We start from the raw sequence: 7,944 nt of genomic DNA, 5'->3' as shown, positions 1-7,944 counted from the left end.
AAGTGACCACAACCAAGTGGCTTAAAACTACACAAATGTTATTATCCTACAGTTCTAGAGGTCAGAAATGAGGCTCACTGGGTTATGATCAAGGTATTGGCAGGGCTATGTTCCTTTCTGGAGGCCCTGGGGGAATCAACTTGCTTGTCTTTTCCAGCTTCTAAAGGCCACCTGCATTCCTTGGCTTGTGGCCCCTTTCTCCACCTTCAAAGTGAGCAACAGGTGGTCAAGTCTTTCTCACTCACATCACACTGGCTCTGACTTTCTGCCTCTCTCCTTCACATTTAAGAACCCTTGGTACTGCATTGGGCTCACCTGATAATCTTATTCTAAAGTCACCTGGTTAGCAACCTTAATTCACTCTGCAACCTTCACTGCCCTTGCATGTAACATACTCATGGGTTCTGGAGACGAGGGCATGGGCGTCTTTGGTGGGAAATTATTTTACAACCACAGCCATACACGTCACCTGAGGTCTTTGGTGAAACACCCTGGAATTGACTCTAGAATTACATCTAGGAGGTTGCTCACCAAAGAGACTCAATCCCAGCCCCTTCTCTCAGTGTCAGCCAAGGCTGTCCTCCAGGGGCGAAACCACACCTGTTCTAGATACTGGAAATGGGTTTTACTGGTGGTTCTGTCATCTTAAGGATCCAAATCAGAGGTGTTAATGGAAGGCAACTCCATCCCAACTCTTCACACTTTTCATCCCTAATTGATGGCTTTTGTTGGCTTAGCGATAGCTGGTAGTTTTCTCTGGTGCCTGTACCCTTGCACATAAATTTAAGTAGGGCACCTGGTGATTACACCTAAGTTAGGAAAACAGGCATCCTTCTTGACACATATTCTTGACACATGCCAGATTTCTATGGAAAATTTATATAACACTGCAAGAAAAGGCTAATTTTGCTGACAAACACTGAGCCGAGCTCCTGGTTTGATGTCAGGTTTAGCTCTCAGGGAGCCACATTTGCCACCTGCCTCATCTTCGGCATTTCTCAGAACTCCACAGAACGAGGGTGCAGCCCAGGACTGGGGAGTAGGGCGGCCAGATTTAAGGCATGTGAACCTTCAGGTCATCGAATACACTTTCCCATTAGGGAAGGGGCACGTTTCCTTAAGAGTTTGGGGGATCAGAACTGAATCCACATCTGTCTCTTTGATAACATAATTCAAATATGGTGTAATGGCGCCTGGGGGAGAGGGAGTGAATTTGAGGATTATTAGTTTCACTGCTCTGGAATAGGTCCCAGAGGAGACCACGCAGAGACCTTGCCCAACAAATTGCTGGACCTCTTTTTGCTGAGCCCTGTCTGCCAAAAGGCTCCACGTGTCTTTCGCATCTCCACTATCCCCACCATGAGGCCTCTTCCCACAGTCTCCGAACCTCCATGGGAGCCAACATTTTCTAATAATCGTTTCCTACATAAAATCAACAAGGGGAAAAATTCCTCTTTAAGCACATGTCTAGATGATTCCATTTCTCTTTGACAGAGAATTATCAGTGACGGCCCTATGGCTCATAAGACTGTAGGGATTGTAAACCTCTGATTAATGGAGTAAGACAGATTGTTGTTATTCATGGAATTCAATATCCTAACCTCAGACCCATGTTTACAGCACATTGACTTGCAACTTTGAAAAAAGCCCTGCTTTTTTTTTTTTCCCCACATGTTTAGTTATTAACAGAGAGCGCTACGGTAAGGAAACCAGGCCAACATATCCAGTTGGGTAGCCTAAACCAGAATATGCACTGTATGTAGTGATTTAGGATTTAAAACCCCAATAATGCACGGAGATGCTATGACTCTAATATTTTTCCAATATTACCTGCAACTTGTTCTAGATGAAACCCTTCAAAGCCCTCCGTGATTAACTTTTCAAAACAGTGTCACGCATTTTCTTGTTCTCTAAGCAGCAGAGAATGTAGCCCATGCAGCTCAGGCTGCTATCATTAATTTTTTTCCTTTCCTTCTTTTACTTTTATTTTTAAGTTAGTGATTAAAACACAGAGGTCTTCATGAAATGTGACTCCCCTGAAGAATGATAACATTTCATTCTGCATTTTTGCAGCACCCAAGTTCATGTTTAGATGAAGGTGACCACTTTCATTTCCATCATCTTGTTATGGCTTCGAAATCATGCCGTATTATTATTTGCCCCATTTTGCAGAGGAGCCAGATGAAGAACAGAATGAATAACTTACCCCAAATTACCCATGAAGCCAGGGTTATTAGAATTCCCAGGCCAGTGGGCTCACCACAAAACTACACCGCTTGACTGTGCTGAGAAGCAGCCAAGTCTCCATCCCAGATGATCACTGCCTATTCCCCAGGCGGGAAAGAGGCCAGATGTAATTTGCTCATGAAAAAAAAAAAAGCACAGAATGGATAGGGGATCCTTTGAATATTTTAAAGATAAGGGTGAACGCATTTCTTTAGAGATTATTAAAAATTAATTTTTAAAGCAAAACTGATGGGGAAATCATAAACACAAGATGACACATGGGTTGGAAGCGATCAACTCTGGAGACTTGGTGGGGCTTTTCCTTAGAGAACAAAATAGGTCCTTTTCCTCAGGACTATTTCAGAAGAGGTCTTGTTATGGTTTAAGAGCCAGAAAATGGGAATAAGCTTAGTACTTAGCTGAAGAATGTGCTGGGTGCAGAATTACAAAGTGGATGTCCCATGTGTTTCCTGTTTCCTCTTGGTGCCCATCTCTTGGCTGTAGCCTACTTCCTGCCCTTGGGTCCCTCCTGGTGACTCAAATCTGCCAAAGAGGGTCTGAGATGCAGGCTCATGAAGCCCCATAGAAAGCCATACCCTGCCAGATTTCCCACCCTCTTTCAACAGTACCCATCCTAGTCCTCTTCTTCAGGGTATCTGTTTCCATGGGTGACAGTGGTGCTGATGGATTAATCAGAGACATTACCCCTATGAATACACATTAGCTAGAGGATCTATCATCCCTCAGAGATGATTGTAATAATAGCCTTCTTTGCTGCATTTTCATGCACCAAGGATCTTAGGAATATTGCAGAACGAATGCAGAGAAAAGGAAAAATTCATTTTCAACTTCTGTTATGCAAAACAGGATTTTTTTGCAGCAAAACAAGAGTCTTGAAAGTCAAGTCTTTTTGAGAGAAAGGGTTCCTTCAATCTTTGTCTATCCCACTGGCATACCAAGAGCCAGGCTTGAAGGACCAAACCATAGAGGTTTGTATCCAGAAAAAAAGGAGGGAGTGGTGCCTGCTCCTTCCAGCCCTAGAGGACTGTGGGACATAAGTAGCCTACAGAAGGAGGAGTCAGCCGTGAGATGTGTGGGTCTTAACACACCTCTCCTGGCTGAGACTCAGGGAGAGGGAGGTGCATTTGCTACATTGAAGTGAGTAGAGAAGACAGAGGGTTCACATCATGCTTTCTACTGGGGCAACATTACTTTGCTGGATGGTTCCTCACCAACACAGAGGACCTCTGAGAAACCAAGAGAGTGGAAGAGCTGCGTGTGGCAGAGAGGGTCTAGTGGCTCTAAACTGTGGCCACTAGATAGCTAAGCTGAGGGGCAGCGGGGCAGCCAAGTGGCCCACTATGGCGGGAACCAAGTGACCTGTGTCTGATGGTGTCTAGAGGCAGATGGAGGCTGTGGCAGAATCCCAAAGGGTTTCCTGTCCTCCCCCAAGTCAAGAGAGGTAGCCCGTTGGTCCTAACAGGTCAAGAAAAAACTTCCCTTGGTTCCATCAGCCATGGACATCATGTGGCTGCCCACCCCAGTGGGGAACAGCCAGCACCACCCACAGACCTGCAACAAGACCAGGTCTCTTCTCCCTGTCCCTGAGCATGGAAACTCTCCTCTTTCCTCCACAGGCCCAGACACTGCTTAACTGATAGGTCTAGTTAAGCCCTTGGAGTCTGTTTAAACCACTCAGAGTGGGTCTGAGGATTGGGACACATCCACAAACTGTTGCCGGCATGGGATGAAAAAGGTACAAAAATTGAGGGTAGGTGTTGAGAAGTTCTTGTAGCAGAATAATTTCATGCTTATTGAAACCAATCATAAAAAATATAAGATTATGTTTCGTATGCTTTTAGAACTTTTATTTCCCAGTAATTCATTTCTCTTGGATTTTATGAAAGTATCTGCAACTGGTTAGAAATTAAAAACAAACAACAACAAAAAAGAATTTCTTACCACAGATAGTTTGAGATGCACTGTGTTATGGATGGGACTAGGGCTTATAATACACTTTTTTCTCTTCTACCCGGTGGATAGGGACTTGTTAAGGAAGATCAGATCCATTTTGGAAAAAATAAAGAGCAACATTTTCTGCACATCTGAATTGTAGTAACAACAAATATTTTCACATTTTCTATGCCCACTATTAGAGCCTCTTCAACTAAAAAATTATTCAGAAACAAGGAAGAATTAAAAAGGATCATACACCATGACTAAGTGACACCATCACTACCCATTTACCAAAGACAAGTGAAGTATATCCTTGGGAAATCCAGGACGGTTCAACATGCAAAAATCTATTCATGTAAAATAACACATTCACAGAATAAAAGATAAAAATCACATGATATGCACTATCTTATCTCAGATATTTGCACCTCCAATCCGCCCCCATCTCTCGAAAGTTAGAACACTGCCAACTAATCTGTTATATAGGTCCTTTAGAAACACATAATTCACACTTAAGGTTGGGTGCCACTAATTCTTTACAAAAATCCAAATATAGTTAAGGGACCAGGGAGATGCCACTACCCCTTGATTTTTCATCTAAAAATATAGATATTTATGTAAACAAATCTTTCCATATTCATAGCGACAAGAGCGAAAATCTGTCTCAAAAAAAAAAAAACCTCTCAACAAACTAGGAATAGAAAGAAATGACTAACATAAAGTGTGTATAAGTATTTGAGCCTAAAGATTTTGATCTCACATTTTTATACCTGTTTAAATTGTTCACAATTATTACATACATATCAGCCATCAACTAAAGTTGTACTTTAAAAATTTGCTACACTATGTACATTTCTAAGTCAAACACTTGTGACTTTTGCTTTAATTCCATGAACGTTCCTGCCTCCTTGATATTTGTATTTATTCTTTTTTTCTCTAGAGTGGAGGTATAATTGTATGATATTTCAGAAATGAAATACAGATAAATGATTCAAAAAGCCACCATTAAGGAGAATAATGTTCCTTTGATCATGAAAAACTGATTAGTAACTATTGCCTATATTTTCCTGATAGCATATGACAAATGTTTCTAGGGTAACAAGATGAGAACAGATTAAAGATTGTGTGGTGTTTTGGATTTGGAGAGAAATATTTGAGTTTTTAAATGCAGTTACAAATTATAATGTATTCATATTTGTACTTTCTGTTAAAATGCACAATTGCAGAATTGTTTAGATTTTATGTTTATCCTTGATGAAAAGCTTTGTTTGTTCTTGTTTTTAAGTTTGCACTCAAATCTTAAGAAATGAATTCATCCATGTTATCAAAAAAAATCACATGATAATCTCAATAGGTGCAGAAAGAACAGTTGACAGGTTTTTGTATCCCTCATGATAAAAACTCTCAGCCAGCCTGGGTGGCTCAGGCCTGTAATCCCAGCACTTTGTGGGGCCAAGGTGGGCGGGTCACCTGAGGTCAGGAGTTCAAGACCAACCTGGCCAACATGGCAAAACCCCGTCTCTACTAAAAATACAAAAATTAGCTGGGCGTGGTGGCGGGTGCCTATAATCCCAGCTACCTGGGAGGCTGAGGCAGGAAAATCACTTGAACCCAGGAGGCGGAGGTTGCAGTGAGCTGAAATCATTGCACTCCAGCCTGGGCGACAAGAGCGAAACTTAGTCTCAAACTAAAAAATAAAATAAAATAAAATAAAATAAAATAAAATAAAAACTCTCAACAAACTAGGAATAGGAAAAAATGACCTAAACATAAAGGCCATATATGAAAAGCTTACAGCTAACATACTCAACAGTAAAAAACTGAAAGCTTTTCTTCTAAGATAAGGAACAAGGTAAGGATGCCCATTCTCACCACTTCTATTCAACACAGTACAGGAAGTCCTTGTAAGAGCAGTAAGGCAAAGATTTTTAAAGTCATTTAAATTTTTGTTAAGTATACTCCCTTGGCACAAATCTTTAAAATATATAAACATTACATATAAATAAAATGTCTTCATGGCATCAAAATATAACTCCAGACAAGGACAAGCATCTAAATTGAAAAGGAAGAAGTAAAATTATCTGTTTGCAGATGACATGATCTCATATGTAGAAAACCCTCACAATTCCACACACAAAAAAAACCACCTTGTTAGAAGTAATAAATGAATTCAGTAAAGGCACAGGATACAAAATCAACATCAAAAATGAGTTGCAATTTATACACCAACAGTAAACTATCTGAAAAGGAAATTTAAAAATAATTTCCTTTATAATAGCACCAAAAAAATAAAAAACAGGAATAATAGGCTGCTCTGCCTACAGAGTAGCCATTCTTTATTCCTTTCCTGTCTTTATAAACTGGCTTTCACACACACACAAAGGAATAAACTTAACTAAGGAAGTAAAAGTCTCGTATGCTGAAAACTACAAAATATTGATGAAATAAATTGGAGAAGACACAAATAAATAGAAAAGTATCCCATGTTCATGGATTAGAAGACTTAATATTGTTTAAAAAGATTCATACTACCCAAAGCAATTTACAAGTTCATTGTAATCTCTATCAAAATTCCAATGGCATTTTTCAAAGAAACAGAAAAAAAATCCTAAAATTCATATGAAACCAGAAAGGACCCCAAATTACCAAAACAATCTTAAGAAAGGACAAAGCTGGAGGCATCACATGTTCTAATTTAAAAATATATTACAATCTACAGTAAATAAAACAGTATGGTGCTGGCATAAAGGCAGACATATAGGCCAAAGGAACAGGAACAGAATAAAGAACCCAGAAATAAACCCACAGATACACAATCAACTGATTTTTGACAAGGGTGACAGTAATACCGGCACACCAGAGAAAGGACAGTCTCTTCAACAAATGGTGCTGGGAAAACTACATATCCACAAGCAAAAGAATGAAATTGGACCATTATCTTGAACCATACACACAAATCAACTCAAAATAGATTAAAGATTAACCTAAGACCTGAAACCTCTAGAGGAAAGCATTAAGGAAAAACTTCATGACATTGGTCTTGGCAATGATTTTTTGGATATGACAACCAAAGTGTAAGCCACAAAAGCAAAAATAGGCAAATGGGATTACATCAAACTAAAAATCTTCTGCATAGCCAAGGAAAACAACCCACAGAGTAAAAAGATAACGTAGAGAATGGGAGGAAATATTTGCAAATAATGTATCTGATGGGGGTCTCCAAAATATATAAGAGAACTCTTTCAACTCAATAGCAGAAAACCAAATAACCCAATTTAGGAATTGAGCAAAAGACCTGAGCAGATATTTCTGTAAAGAAGATTTACAAATGGCCAACAGGTATTTGAAAAGATGCTCAACATCACTAATCATCAAGGAAATGCGAATCAAAACCACAATGAGATATTACCTCACATCTACTAGGATGGCATTTTTTTTTTAAGATAAGAGTTGGCAAGGATGTGGAGAAGTTGGAACGCTTGTTCACTCTTGGTGGAAATGTAAAATGTTTTAGCAACTATGGAAAACAGCATGGAGGTTCCTCAAAAAAGTTAAAATAGAATTATCATGTTTTCCAGCAATCCCACATGTGAATATTATTTATCCAAAATAATGCAATCAGGATCTTAAAGGGATATTATCACTCTCATGTTCGTTACAGCATTATTCACAATAATCAAGATGTGCCAACAACCTAAAATGTCCACTGACAGATGAATGGATAAAGACAATGTATATACATACAATGGAATATTATTCAGC

The sequence above is a fragment of the Pan paniscus genome, chromosome 22 (assembly GCF_029289425.2).
Source record: "Pan paniscus chromosome 22, NHGRI_mPanPan1-v2.0_pri, whole genome shotgun sequence".
Lineage (NCBI taxonomy): Eukaryota > Metazoa > Chordata > Mammalia > Primates > Hominidae > Pan > Pan paniscus.
This window is presented reverse-complemented; position numbering follows the sequence as displayed.